This window comes from Bufo bufo, chromosome 3 (genome assembly GCF_905171765.1).
Source record: "Bufo bufo chromosome 3, aBufBuf1.1, whole genome shotgun sequence".
In the NCBI taxonomy this organism is placed as follows: domain Eukaryota; kingdom Metazoa; phylum Chordata; class Amphibia; order Anura; family Bufonidae; genus Bufo; species Bufo bufo.
The window spans coordinates 443,239,472-443,254,695 of record NC_053391.1 but is presented as its reverse complement, the minus strand read 5'-3'; positions in this window follow the sequence as shown (position 1 = coordinate 443,254,695).

Genomic DNA, 15,224 nt, shown 5'->3' with positions numbered 1-15,224 from the left:
TTACTTTTGTGGGACAGTTTATGTTTTGTGGTAGATTTGACTTTTTTTTTTTTTAACTAATTGAAAATATTGATCACGATTACAGCCTGTGAGTGAAAATGATTTTTCTGAAAAACTTCTTCCATCTTTCAGAAACATATAGTTCTGTATTAGATATTTCTCTATAGTGAAAATCATCATCACAGTGACTGTATGGTCTAATAGGTATTGCTAGGGAAGAAGCAGTCTGAATATTTTTTGCTAAATATTGAGAATGGACAGACAAGAGAGACAATGTAAAATATACACTTCATTAATGATTCTGTGCGTGGCACAAGTGTTTTGTGTGACTTATTTGATGTTGTTATACGGATACTGGTATAGGTCTGGAAAAAAAAGGGGGTTAGTCAGCACCTCCCAGTGCGCAGGTGCACGCTGCCATTGCAAAGACTTAGAGGAAAAAAAAGAGACAATGCAGCAGCACTCTGCAAATCAGACAAAGTACAACAATGCTTACAAAAATTATGGTGCTAATACTACGCTTATTTATAAAAGCGAGATGCTTAGACAATGTATTTTGTACAAAACCATCTAAGCCCGTCTGACGAACGTCAAGGCGATCTCTGTTACACGGGTCCTAACACTAAATACTACCTGTTATGCGCCATAATGACCGCCATAAAATTCAGGGAGTGTTGGACCCACATGCATGTTGGATCCACTCTGCCTTTTTCCATTTTTTGTGCCAAAAAGGTAAAGGTCTGGGCCATGGCATTAATAAACAGCCTAATTACAACCCTAATACCAAAAAAAGTTGGGACGCTATATAAAATGTAAATAAATATCAATAAAAACAGAATGCAATAATTTGTAAATCTCATAGACCCACATTTTATTCAAAATGGATCATAGAACACATATTGCATGTTGAAAGTGAGATACAGTCAGTTCCATAAATATTGGGACAAACACAATTGTAACATTTTTGGCTCTATACACCACAACAATGGATTTGAAATGAAACGAACAAGATGTGCTTTAACTCCAGACTGTCAGCTTTAATTTGAGGGTATTTACATCCAAATCAGGTCAACGGTGTAGGAATTACAACAGTTTGCATATGTGCCTCCCACTTGTTTAGGAACCAAAAGTAATGGGTTAGAATAATAATCATAAATCGATGTCCCAATATTTATGGACCTGACTGTATTACCATTTCATGAAAAAACTCATTTAGAACTTGATGGATGCAACATATCTCAAAAACTGTTGGGACATGAGCAACAAAAGACTGGAAAAGTAGGTTGTAGTAATAAAAAAAGAACTTGAACTCTTTTGTAATATTCATAGAAAACAATTGTTTTTAGAATTTTTGTATTTTTAGGCAATACTAGGCAATTAAAAATGAGATGCAAAAGGTTTTAATTCTAGCAGTCTGGTATAAATTCCTCCATTGCATGAGTGCTGCAAGGTACTCTTATTATAATAGAAGGGAGATGGAATGACAGCTGTATTGTTCTCTTGATAGGCATAGATAAATATAAAGAACACATTACGAATGGCTGCTAACACGGAACAGGCAATTATCTGCCATACAGTAAGTCTCTCCATGGCCTGAACTGGCTAATAACAGGGAGCAATAAATTGAATTTACCTGTCCTACCATTATCCGTTTCCAAGCCAGGAATGGCTGATATTAGGAACAATAGCATGCAGTAAAGGGGTTTCTAGGAATTTTTTAATATATCACCTATGATATGAGCTATACTTACCAGCTACCTGTCTCTCTGTTGGGGTTCCAAGGCTTCTAGGCCCTCTGGGTCAATGCTGAGTAATGTGCTGCTTGTGGACATGTCATAGATAAGGACAGTTATTGGCTGCAGAGGTTCACGTTACCTTGACCATTGAGGACGTTGGCATGCATCGACTGGAAGTCTGGTGAAGACAGTCTTGGATCCATGGAGCCCAAATGAACCATCTGGGAGTGAGTATGCATAGCTCTCTTAAACGATCCTACTGGAACCACAGAAAAAAAAAAAATCTTGGACAAACCCTTTAAGCCATTTTTCCACAACATTGGGGAATGCTTGGGGTCACTGTCTACACTCCAAGCTTTAACTTCCTTGCTGATGTCTTGTTGCTTTTATATCTCTGTCACAGTACTGTTCACTGTGACACAGCTTTGCAATGAAGGCTCGCTGCCTGCGTACTGGCTGCGGTTGATGTGTTCCAGTGTATGCTGATTATTTGTGGTGTGCATGCTTGCTGTGGACTTCTGTGGGTGTGTTGAACAGTTTCCTGTGACTTGTATGCTCTCTGTGTTCATGTAGGGTTAATGTTTGGTCTGTGCGTCTGGACATCAATTGGTCAGGTGTCCTAATCACTTTACTATTTAGATCTGTGAGCTGCGTGCCTCGGAGATCAATCTGTCTTCTGTCTCCAGAAAAGCTGTGGTGCAGGGTGCATGCTATCCTGACCAGAGTTTTTGTGACTTCAGGTCTCCTCACTGTTCTGCCTGTCTTCAATTACGATTCTACTCACAGATAATAACATTCTGCTTTGAATGACTAATAGTAGCAACCATCATAATGAGACTGCTGCGATTGGTCCAGTGGCAGTTAGCAGTGATTGATCTGCTGTAAATGGATTGCCATTTGTCACTGTTACCAGTGACGGTTTGAAGCCATGCTGTAAATGTATGTCATGGAGTGCTAATGTTTAGAGTTGAGCGAACACCTGGATGTTCGGGTTCGACGGGTTCGGCCGAACTTCAGAAAAAAGTTTGAGTTCAGGACCCGAACTTGACCCCGAACCCGAACCCCATTGAAGTCAATAGGGACCCGAACTTTTGAGCACTAAAATGGCTGTAAAAATGTCATGGAAAGGGCTAGAGGGCTGCAAATGGCATCAAAATGTGGTTAAGAGCATGGCAAGTGCTCTGCAAACAAATGTGGATAGGGAAATTAAAATGACATAAAATATGTAAAAATAAAAAATAATAATCTTGATATAGGAGGACCAGGTCCATATGGAGTAGGAGGTTGAGGAGGCTGTGGATGTGGCAGTGTAGGTGGAATTGGCGGTGGAGGAGGAGGAGGTAGCCTACACTGCTTTTTGCTTTTAAATTTGTTTATATTTTTTTAAATCAGGGTACACCCCAAAACTTTGGGAAATATAACCTGTGATAACCCCCTCCAGTCATGCTAAACACACGTTCAGACAATACACTGGCTGCAGGGCAGGCCAGCACCTCCAAGGGGTAAAGGGCAAGCTCAGGCCATGTGCCCAATTTGGAGACCCAGAAGTTGCAGGGGCTGACTCCTGTCAGTCAGTTCGTGTAGACGTGTGCACACTTACTGCCCCTTACGTCCCCGTGATGTTCACGATCCAATTTGATATCTGCTCTATCAACTTTCAATGTTCTTTTATGCGCCTACCATGGTGATCACGGTTGGCGGGGAATCAGGGTTCCACACCGGAGAGGGAGCGTGAGAAAGAGACCACATCCAAGGGAGGATTCATTTTTTCAAATGTAAAATTATAGAGCGGAATTATGGAACAAATTATTAAAGCGTAAAAGTGGGACAACTTTTTAAAGTTTAAGCATTTAATGAAAGGATGTGGCGTGCATTAATTACTGAATAATTTATTAAATTTTATTCCCTGTCAACTATGCAGAGCAGGGGTTTCTATCCGGCAAAATTTGAAAAATGTCACCTGACTATGTAATTGAAGATTTTTTTAAATTGATGTTCCTGTCACCTATGTAGAGGTGCCCCAGTGACATCCACCATCCATTTGGATATCTTCTCTATCAACTTTCGATGTTCTTTTCGGAGCCTACCATGTTGATCACGGTTATCGGCAAATCAGGGTTCCATGCCGGAGAGGGAGCGTGAGAAAAAGAGACCAAATTTAAGAAAGATAAATTTATAAAAAGAAAAATTGGGCTCGAGCGAAAATGTGGGAAAAGCTATTGAAGCGAAAATGTAGGACAGATTACAGAAGCCCAAAAGTGGGCCAAAAGAGTAAAGCAGAAATATGGGAAAAGTTATTGAGGCAAAAATGTTGGCCAAAAGAGTAAAGCGGAATTGTGGGACAAATTATTGAAGCGCAAATGTGGTACAACTTGTTAAAGTTTAAGCGTTAAATCAAAGGAGGTGGCGCGCATCAATTAAAGAAGCATTTCAGATGCATAATTTTATTCCCTGTCACCTATGCAGAGCAGGGGTTTATTCACGTCTAAAATTGTATAATGTATAATGTCAACCCAAGAATGTAACAGAAAAATTACAGAAATTTATTAACCTGTCTACTTGGTAAAGCAGGGGGTCTATGACAGAAAACAATTGTTTATTGTCACCCGAAAATGTAAAATAAAAATTATTGAAATTTATTAAGCTGTCAACTAGGTAGAGGAGGGGTATATTACTAAATTTGTGAATTTCACCCGAAAATGTAACAAATGTAATTTTTTTTTTTTTTTTCACCGGTCTACTAGGTATAGCAGTGGTACTTTACACCCCAAAATGTTTTGATTTCAACTGAAAGTGTAACTGACAATTTTTTTTTTTACCCGTCTACTAGGTATAGCAGTGGTACATCACACCCAAAAATTGGTGAATTTCACAAGAAAATGTAACTGACAAAGTAGTGAAATAAAAAAAAAATTTGATTTATGAGGTGGAGTAACATATGGAGTAGGAGTTTGAGGAGGCGGTGGACGTAGCGGTGTAGGTGGAAGCGGTGGTGGAGGAGGATGAGGTAGCCAACACAGGTTTTTGGTTTTAATTTAATTTTTTAAAATTAGGGTACACTCCAAAAGAGTGTGAAATATCCAAAATACAAGAATGAGCAATTGCGCTGCAGTATAACAATGGCTGGTTAGTGCCGGTATACAGTACATGTCTATTCTTCACAAGGCACGGACAAGTCCTGTGGGATCCATGCCTGGTTCATTTTAATGAACGTGAGCTTGTCCACATTGGCTGTGGACAGACAGCTGCGCTTGTCTGTGATGACGCCCCCTGCTGTGCTAAACACACGTTCAGATAATACACTGGCTGCAGGGCAGGCCAGCACCTCCAAGGCGTAAAGGGCAAGCTCAGGCCATGTGCCCAATTTGGAGACCCAGAAGTTGAAGGGGGCAGAATAGTCATTTAGTACGTGTAGGCGTGTGCACACATACTGCTCCACCATGTTGGTGAAATGCTGCCTCCTGCTAAGACGTTCCATATCAGCTGGGGGTGCTGGTTGTTGTGGCATGCTGAGAAAGCTTTTCCACATTTCGGCCATGCTAACCCTGCCTTCTGAGGTTCTGGTGGTGCCCCAGCTGCGTTGGCGACCTCTTCCTCATCCTCTGCCTTCACCTCGTGCTTCCACTGTGCCCCCGCTGTCAGGTGGGAATGCCACCAGCAGTGCGTCTACCAGCGTGCGCTTGTACTCGCGCATCTTACGATTACGCTCTAGTGACGGAATTAAGGACGGTACGTTGTCCTTGTAACGGGGATCCAGTAGCATGGCCTCCCAGTAATCAGCACAAGTTAGAATGTGGGCTACTCGGCGGTCGTTGCGGAGACACTGCAGCATGTAATCGCTCATGTGTGCCAGGCTGCCCAGAGGCAGCGAAAAGCTGTCCTCTGTGGGAGATATATCATCTGTGTCTTCTGTATCCCCCAGCCACACACCAGTGATGGCCATGAGCTGGTCTGGCTGCCACCCTGCTGTGAACATGGTTCCTCCTCCATCTCCTCCTCCTCATCCTCCACCTCGTCATCCTCCAGAACTGTGCCCTGGCTGGATAATTGTGTACCTGGCATTTTTGGGTGCAGGTATCCACCCTCGGAGCCACTTGTGAATGACTGGCCGGAAACCCTACGAAATGATCCCTCTTCCTCCTCCTCCTCCTGTGCCACATCCTCTTCCATCATCGCCAGGAGCGTTTTTTCAAGGAGGCATAGAAGTGGGATAGTTACGCTGAGAACAGCATTATCGGCACTGGCCATGTTGGTGGAGTACTCAAAACAGTGCAACAAGGAACACAGGTCTCGTATGGAGGCCCAGTCATTGGTGGTAAAGTGGTGCTGTTCCGCCTAGCGACTCACCCGTGCGTGCTGCAGCTGAAACTCCACTATTGCCTGCTGCTGCTCGCACAGTCTGGCCAGCATGTGCAAGGTGGAGTTCCACCTTGTGGGCACGTCGCATATGAGGCGGTGAGTGGGAAGGCCGAAGTTACGCTGCAGTGCTAACAGGCGAGCAGCAGCAGGGTGAGAACGCCGAAAGCGCGCACAGACGGCCCGCACTTTATGCAGCAGATCTGACATATCGGGGTCATTTTTAAGGAATCTCTGCACCACCAAATTCAGCACATGCGCCAGGCAAGGGATGTGCGTAAAACCGGCTAGTCCCAGAGCTGCTCACTGGCACCAACCACTCATCGGTCTGTTGTTCAAGGCCCGTCCACAACTCCTATGCGGTATGGGGTTTATTCCCCCAAACAGATAAGTTTGGGACAGCCACCGCCATAAGGCCTTTAAAACTATCCGTCTCCACCAGACGAAATGACAGCATTTCAAAGGCCAGTAATTTAGAAATACTGGCATTCAGGGCTAGTGATCGCGGGTGGGTAGGGGGGTACTTCCTCTTCCGCTCCAGTGTTTGGGAGATGGAGAGCTGAAGGCTTCTGTGGGACATTGTGGAGATGCTTGGTGACCCAGGTGTTGGTGTTGCTGGCAGATCCTCTGTTTGCGGGGTGCCAGGTGGCACTGTCGATTCAGAGGTGGATGAAGAGGCCGCGACTGCAGCAGAAGAGGAAGCAGGAGGAGCCAGAGACCTTTCTTGGTTTTTGAGGTGTCTACTTCACTACAGCTCGTGCTTTGCACTTAAATGCCTGGTCATGCAGGTTGTGCTCAGGTTGAGAACGTTTATGCCTCGCTTCAGGCAGTGATTGCACAGCGTGCAAACCACTTGTGTCTTGTCATCAGCACATTGTCTGAAGAACTGCCACGCTAGGGAACTCCTTGGAGCTGGCTTTGGTGTGCTCGGTCCCTTGCTGCGGTGGGCAAGAGGACGGCCGCTCCGCTTTTGCACCCTGCTCCCTCTTCTGCTGTGCTGGTGGCTCTGTGCGACCACCGCCTCTTCCTCCGAACTACATAGGTCACTGTCGCATGACCTTGATTCCATGTGGGGTCGAGGACCTCATCGTCCTCCACAACCACTTCCACCCAGTCTTTACCCCTGCCCTCCTTGTCGTTCTGCACACTTTCGAAAGCCCCAGCAGTTGGCATCTGTGTTTCGTCATCATCCGAGACGTGCTGCGATGGTCCTCCCATGTACTCATCTTGAAAGATAAGTGGTTGGGCATCGGTGCACTCAATCTCTTCCACTTCTGGGGCAGGGCTAGGTGGATGGCCCTGGGAAACCCTGTTAACAGAGTTATCAAAACGCAGAAGAGACTGCTGCATGACTTGGGGCTCAGACTGCTTGGCTGATTTGCAAGGGGGTGAGGTGAAAGACTGATGAACATCGGCTGCAGGTGCCAACTGTGGTCTTTCAGCATGAGACTGGGTGGGAGACAATGTGAAGGAACTGGAGGCACTGTCAGCAACCCAATCTACTATCGCCTGTACTTGTTCAGGCCTCACCATTCGTAGAGTTGCATTAGGCCCGACCAAATACCGCTGCAGGTTCTGTCGCCTACTCGCACCTGAGGAAGGGGTTTCACTTGTGTGTGTAGCTGGCACAGATCCACCACGTCCTCTCCCTGCAACACGAGCTCCACCAGCAGCACCACGACCTGGGCCATGTCCCTTATTTGACGCTCTCCTCATATTTCTCGAATTTAGGATCTTGCCCTAAATGGGTGTTTATTTAATAGTAGAATAGAACAACAGTATGTACAGGGTGTATCTCACACGCCCTGAACCAGACTAGGCCTCAATTAAATTTGTTTGCCCAAAATGGCTGTATTTCAAATACTTGAATAGAACCCCTGTATTTAAAGGGTGTATCTCACAATGACATTTGCAGCAAAGGCTGCCAATTATTTATTTTTTTGCCCAAACGGGTGTTAGTTTAATAACTGAATATGACAGCAGTATATAACCCTGGAATTTCAAACGTCTTGATGATGTAAGGGCACAACAATTGTGTATTTGTCCCCAAAAAGGGTGTTTTATTAATAGAAAAATATAAGCCCTGTATATACAGGGTGTATCTCACACGGCCTGACCCACACTAGGCTGCAATTAAAGATTTGTGCACAAAATGGCGGTATTTCAAATATCTGAATAGAACCCAAACATATAAAGGGTGTATCTCACAATGACATCTGCAGCAAAGGCTGCCAAATAAAAATGTTTTGCCCAAACGGGTGTTAGTTTAATAACTGAATATGACAGCAGTATATAACCCTGGAATTTCAAACGTCTTGATGATGTAAGGGTGCAACAATTGTGTATTTTGCCACCAAAAAGGTGTTTTATTAATAGAAGAATATAAGCCCTGTATATACAGGGTGTATCTCACACGGCCTGACCCACACTAGGCCGCAATTAAAGATTTGTGCACAAAATGGCTGTATTTTAAATACCTGAATAGAACCCCTGCATTTAAAGGGTGTATCTCACACGCCTTGACCCACACTAGGCCGCTTTTAAAGAATTGTGCCCAAAATGGCTTTATTTCAAATAAGTGAATTGAACCACACTATGTAAAGGCTTTATCTCACAATGACATATGCAGCAATGGCTGCAAAAAAACTTTTTTTCCCAAACTCGTGTTTGTTTAACAACTAAATATGACAGCAGTATATAACCCTGGAATTTCAAACGTCTTGATGATGTAAGGGCACAACAATTGTGTATTTGTCCCCAAAAAGGGTGTTTTATTAATAGAAAAATATAAGCCCTGTATATACAGGGTGTATCTCACACGGCCTGACCCACACTAGGCTGCAATTAAAGATTTGTGCACAAAATGGCGGTATTTCAAATATCTGAATAGAACCCAAACATATAAAGGGTGTATCTCACAATGACATCTGCAGCAAAGGCTGCCAAATAAAAATGTTTTGCCCAAACGGGTGTTAGTTTAATAACTGAATATGACAGCAGTATATAACCCTGGAATTTCAAACGTCTTGATGATGTAAGGGTGCAACAATTGTGTATTTTGCCACCAAAAAGGTGTTTTATTAATAGAAGAATATAAGCCCTGTATATACAGGGTGTATCTCACACGGCCTGACCCACACTAGGCCGCAATTAAAGATTTGTGCACAAAATGGCTGTATTTTAAATACCTGAATAGAACCCCTGCATTTAAAGGGTGTATCTCACACGCCTTGACCCACACTAGGCCGCTTTTAAAGAATTGTGCCCAAAATGGCTTTATTTCAAATAAGTGAATTGAACCACACTATGTAAAGGCTTTATCTCACAATGACATATGCAGCAATGGCTGCAAAAAAACTTTTTTTCCCAAACTCGTGTTTGTTTAACAACTAAATATGACAGCAGTATATAACCCCTTGAATTTCACTCGTGCTGATGCTGCAAGGCCAGAAAAATAGTGGATTTTGGCAAAAAAGTGTGTTTTTAAAAACCCTGAAAATTATGGCTGTATTTCTAGCTTAAATTGCACACTCACTAATCCAGATGTTGTATATTGCCAAAAAGTGTTTTTTTTTGTAACAGAATATAAAAGCTGTATATCTTAAACTTGAATTTAACACTTGCAGATCTGTAAAATAGTGGATTTTGGCAAAAAAAAGTGTGTTTTTAAAAACCCAGAAAATGATGGGTGTATTTCTAGCTTAATTGCACACTCACTAATCCAGATGTTGTATATTGCCAAAAAAGTGTTTTTTTTGGTAACAGAATATGAAAGCTGTATATCTTAAACTTGAATTTAACACTTGCAGATCTGTAAAATAGTGGATTTTGGCAAAAAAGTGTGTTTTTAAAAACCCTGAAAATTATGGCTGTATTTCTAGCTTAAATTGCACACTGACTAAGCCTGCAAATGCACCAGACATTGTAAATTGCAAAAAAAAATTAGATTTTTTTTACAAACAGAGTATTTGTGTTGTTTTTAAAGCTTGGATTTCAATGTCCCAAAAGCTCAGATGCAGTGCTGGTGCACTGATCTTGCATAAAATGCCCGCCGCCCACCTAACTGACTTATAAAAGTTATTTTTTATCGGTCACTGGGCTCAGAGCAGGATAAAAAAATTGTGCCTTGCACCGACACAACACAATGTATGTAGATCGCTGAGTTAGATTCACGTTTTGAACAAAGATTCTCTCCTATTCTCTCCCTGAAATCACCAGCAGCATCCTCTTTCTACACTAAGCACAGCAGAGTGACGTGCAGTGCTACGTGACTCCAGCTTATATAGAGGCTGGGTCACATGCTACACTGGCCAATCACAGCCATGCCATTAGTAGGTATGGCTGTGATGGCTTCTAAGGGCACAGAATTAAACGCTTGTTGATTGGCTCTGCAGCCTTTCAAAAAGCGCCAAGAAAGCGCCGAACACCGAACCTGAACCTGAACTTTTACTGAAATGTTCAGGTTCGGGTCCGGGGTCCAAAAATCGCTCAACCCTACTAATGTTCTGCTTTCCATGCCATACATTTACAGCATGATACCCGGGGGGGAAGGGGGGGAGAATAAACCATTGGACATCATTGTCAATTATTTAATAACAGTAATTGACTGGCTGCATTTATGTACTGACCCCAGCACATTCACAGTTATAAACATATGGTGGCCCAATGCATTAAATAATATCTATCAAGAGCACCTGCCCTACTTGATTTTGGCAGGCAGCAGCAAAAGCTTGTTTTAACAGTACTATTACATAGTAAACATAGGAAGACATTAATCAGTTTTTTGGTATAAAATTGTTGCATATGTTGGCGTACATTTTAAGTGGTGCAAAAATTTGGCAATGTTTGACCTCCTACACCACCCAGCTCAACCTTCAAAAACAGAGTGGAATATAGGCCAAGTTTGTTGTGCAGTTCACTTTAATGTCTTATTTAAAAAGTTGCATTAAAGTTGCAATTCCATGCCAGGCATTACCCAGGTGTACTTTTACCAATATACGCATAAAGCACATCACACTTGCACCAAATTTATTTTTACTGTGCGCCAATTTCATAAATTTGGCTCAAGTGCGCACATCAACTACAGTCTAAGGCTACTTTCACACTTGCGTTCAGAGCGGGTCCGTCTGGTGTCTGCACAGACTGATCCGCTCCTATAATGCAGATGTTTGGATCCGTTCAGAACGGATCTGTCTGCATTATAGTTTAGAAAAAATTCTAAGTGTGAAAGTTGTTCAGACGGATCTGTCCAGACTTTACATTGAAAGTCAATGGGGGACGGATCCGTTTGAAAATTGAGCCATATTGTGTCAACTTCAAACGGATCCGTCCCCATTGACTTACATTGTAAGTCTGGACGGATCAGTTTGCCTCCGCACGACCAGGCGGACACCCGAACGCTGCAAGCAGCGTTCGGGTGTCCGCTTGCTGAGCGGAGGCTGAACGCTGCCAGACTGATGCATTCTGAGCGGATCCGCATCCACTCAGAATGCATTGGGGCAGTACGGATGCGTTCGGGGCCGCTTGTGAGCCCCTTCAAACGGAGCTCACGAGCGGAGCCCCGAACGCTAGTGTGAAAGTAGCCTAAAAACTGACCTCAAATACACCTACAGTGACAAATTCTCCCCATAGTTTGTAAAACTGATTTTATATATATATATATATATATATATATACACACACAGTTGAAACCAGAAGTTTACATACACTATATAAATAGACACATATACATGTTTTTCTAAATATCTGACATGAAATCAGAATAAACCTTTCCTGTTTTTGGTCAATTGGGATTACCTTAATTATTATTATTTGCCAAATGCAAGAATAATGAGATAGAGAATATTTTAAGGCATTTTTATTACTTTCTGCAATGTCAAAATTTTACATACACTAAGATTACTATGCCTTTAAACAATGCTGGACTGCCCATATGATGATGTCATGTGTTTGGAAGCTTCTGTTAGGTTTGTTGGCAGTTAATTAGAGACACACCTGTGGATGTATTTAAATGCACACCTGAAACACACTGCTTCTTTGTGTAGCATCATGGGAAAGTCTAAAGCAATCAGCCAAGATATCAGGAAGAGAATTGTGGACTTGCACTGGCTCAACCTTTGGTGCAATTTCAAGATACCTGAAGGTGCCTTGTTCATCTGTACAAACAATTAAACGCAAGTAGAAACAAGATGGGAATGTCCAGCCATTATACCGCTCAGGAAGGAGACGGGTTCTGTGTCCCAGAGATGAATGTGCTTTGGTCCAACATGTGCATATCAACCCAAGAACAAAAGCAAAAGACCTTGTGAAGATGATGGCGGAAGCTGGTAAGATTGTGTCAATATCCACAGTGAAACGAGTACTATATCAACATGAGCTGAAAGGCTACTCTGCCAGGAAGAAGCCATTACTCCAAAAGAAACATAAAAAAGCCAGATTAATGTTTGCAAATGCACATAGGAACAAAGACCTACATTTTGGAGACATTTCCTGTGGTCTGACGAAACTAAAATGGAACTTTTTAGCCATAATGACCATCTTTACGTTTGGAGGAAAAAGAGAGAAGTTTGGAAGTCTAAGAACACCATCTCAACAGTGAAACACAGGGGTGGCAGCATCATGTTGTGGAGTTGTTTTGCTGCAGGAGGGACTGGTGAACTTCACAAAATAGATGGCATCATGAGGAAAGAAGATTATGTGGAAATACTAAAGTAACATCTCAAGACATCAGCCAGGAAGTTAATGCTTGGGTCTTCCAAATGGACAATGACCCGAAGCATACAGGTTCTTCAAAAAAAATTAGCATATTGTGATAAAGTTCATTATTTTCTGTAATGTACTGATAAACATTAGACTTTAATATATTTTAGATTCATTACACACAACTGAAGTAGTTCAAGCCTTTTCTTGTTTTAATATTGATGATTTTGGCATACAGCTCATGAAAACCCAAAATTCCTATCTCAAAAAATTAGCATATCATTAAAAGGTTCTCTAAACGAGCTATTAACCTAATCATCTGAATCAACTAATTAACTCTAAACACCTGCAAAAGATTCCTGAGGCTTTTAAAAACTCCCAGCCTGGTTCATTACTCAAAACCGCAATCATGGGTAAGACTGCCGACCTGACTGCTGTCCAGAAGGCCATCATTGACAACCTCAAGCAAGAGGGTAAGACACAGAAAGAAATTTCTGAACGAATAGGCTGTTCCCAGAGTGCTGTATCAAGGCACCTCAGTGGGAAGTCTTTGGGAAGGAAAAAGTGTGGCAGAAAACGCTGCACAACGAGAAGAGGTGACCGGACCCTGAGGAAGATTGTGGAGAAGGACCGATTCCAGACCTTGGGGGACCTGCAGAAGCAGTGAACTGAGTCTGGAGTAGAAACATCCAGAGCCACCGTGTACAGGCGTGTGCAGGAAATGGGCTACAGGTGCCGTATTCCACAGGTCAAGCCACTTTTGAACCAGAAACAGCGGCAGAAGCGCCTGACCTGGGCTACAGAGAAGCAGCACTGGACTGTTGCTCAGTGGTCCAAAGTACTTTTTTCGGATGAAAGCAAATTTTGCATGTCATTCAGAAATCAAGGTGCCAGAGTCTGGAGGAAGACTGGGGAGAGGGAAATGGCAAAATGCCTGAAGTCCAGTGTCAAGTACCCACAGTTAGTGATGGTCTGGGGTGCCATGTCAGCTGCTGGTGTTGGTCCACTGTGTTTTATCAAGGGCAGGGTCAATGCAGCTAGCTATCAGGAGATTTTGGAGCACTTCATGCTTCCATCTGCTGAAAAGCTTTATGGAGATAAAGATTTCATTTTTCAGCACGACCTGGCACCTGCTCACAGTGCCAAAACCACTGGGAAATGGTTTACTGACCATGGTATTACTGTGCTCAATTGGCCTGCCAACTCTCCTGACCTGAACCCCATAGAGAATCTGTGGGATATTGGGAAGAGAAAGTTGAGAGATGCAAGACCCAATACTCTGGATGAGCTTAAGGCCGCTATCGAAGCATCCTGGGCCTCCATAACACCTCAGCAGTGCCACAGGCTGATTGCCTCCATGCCACGCCGCATTGAAGCAGTCATTTCTGCAAAAGGATTTCCGACCAAGTATTGAGTGCATAACTGAAGTTAATTATTTGAAGGTTGACTTTTTTTGTATTAAAAACACTTTTCTTTTATTGGTCGGATGAAATATGCTAATTGTTTGAGATAGGAATTTTGGGTTTTCATGAGCTGTATGCCAAAATCATCAATATTAAAACAAGAAAAGGCTTGAACTACTTCAGTTGTGTGTAATGAATCAAAAATATATGAAAGTCTAATGTTTATCAGTACATTACAGAAAATAATGAACTTTATCACAATATGCAAATTTTTTTAGAAGAACCTGTACTGCCAAACTGGTTACAAAGTGGCTTAAGCATAACAAAGTCAATGTTTTGGAGTGGCCATCACAAAGCCCTGATCTCAATCCTATTAAAAATTGATGGGCAATGCTGAAAAGGCAGGTGTGAGCAGGCGACCAACGAACATGGCTCAGTTACACCAGTTTTGTTAGGAGGAATGGGCCCAAATTCCGACCAACTATTGTGAGAAGCTTGTGGAAGGATATCCAAAACGTTTGACCCAAGTCATACAGTTTAAGGGCAATGGTACCAAATATTAATAAATGTGTGTAAACTTTTGACTTTGCAGAAAGTAATAAAAATGCCTTAAAACATTCTCTCTCCCATTATTCTGGTATTTGGCAAATAATAATAATTATGGTAATCCTAATTGCCCAAAAACAGGAAAGGTTTATTTTGATTTCATGTCAGATATTGAGAAAAACATGCATATGTGTATTTTTATATAGTGTATGTAAACTTCTGGTTTCAACTGTATATATCCATCCGTTTCAGCCTATTAAAAAAAAAAAACTGTGAGGTAGAAGCCAATGTTATGCATCTTAGGAGACAAAATTAAAAGAGCAAACACAGACTAAGGGCTCATGCACACGACCATTTGGCTTTTTCAGTGTTTTGCGGTCCGTTTTTTTAAGGATCCGTTGTTCCGGTTTTTTTCTTCCGTTGTGTTTCCGTTTCCTTTCCATTTTTCCGTATGCCATATACAGTATACAGTAATTACATAGAA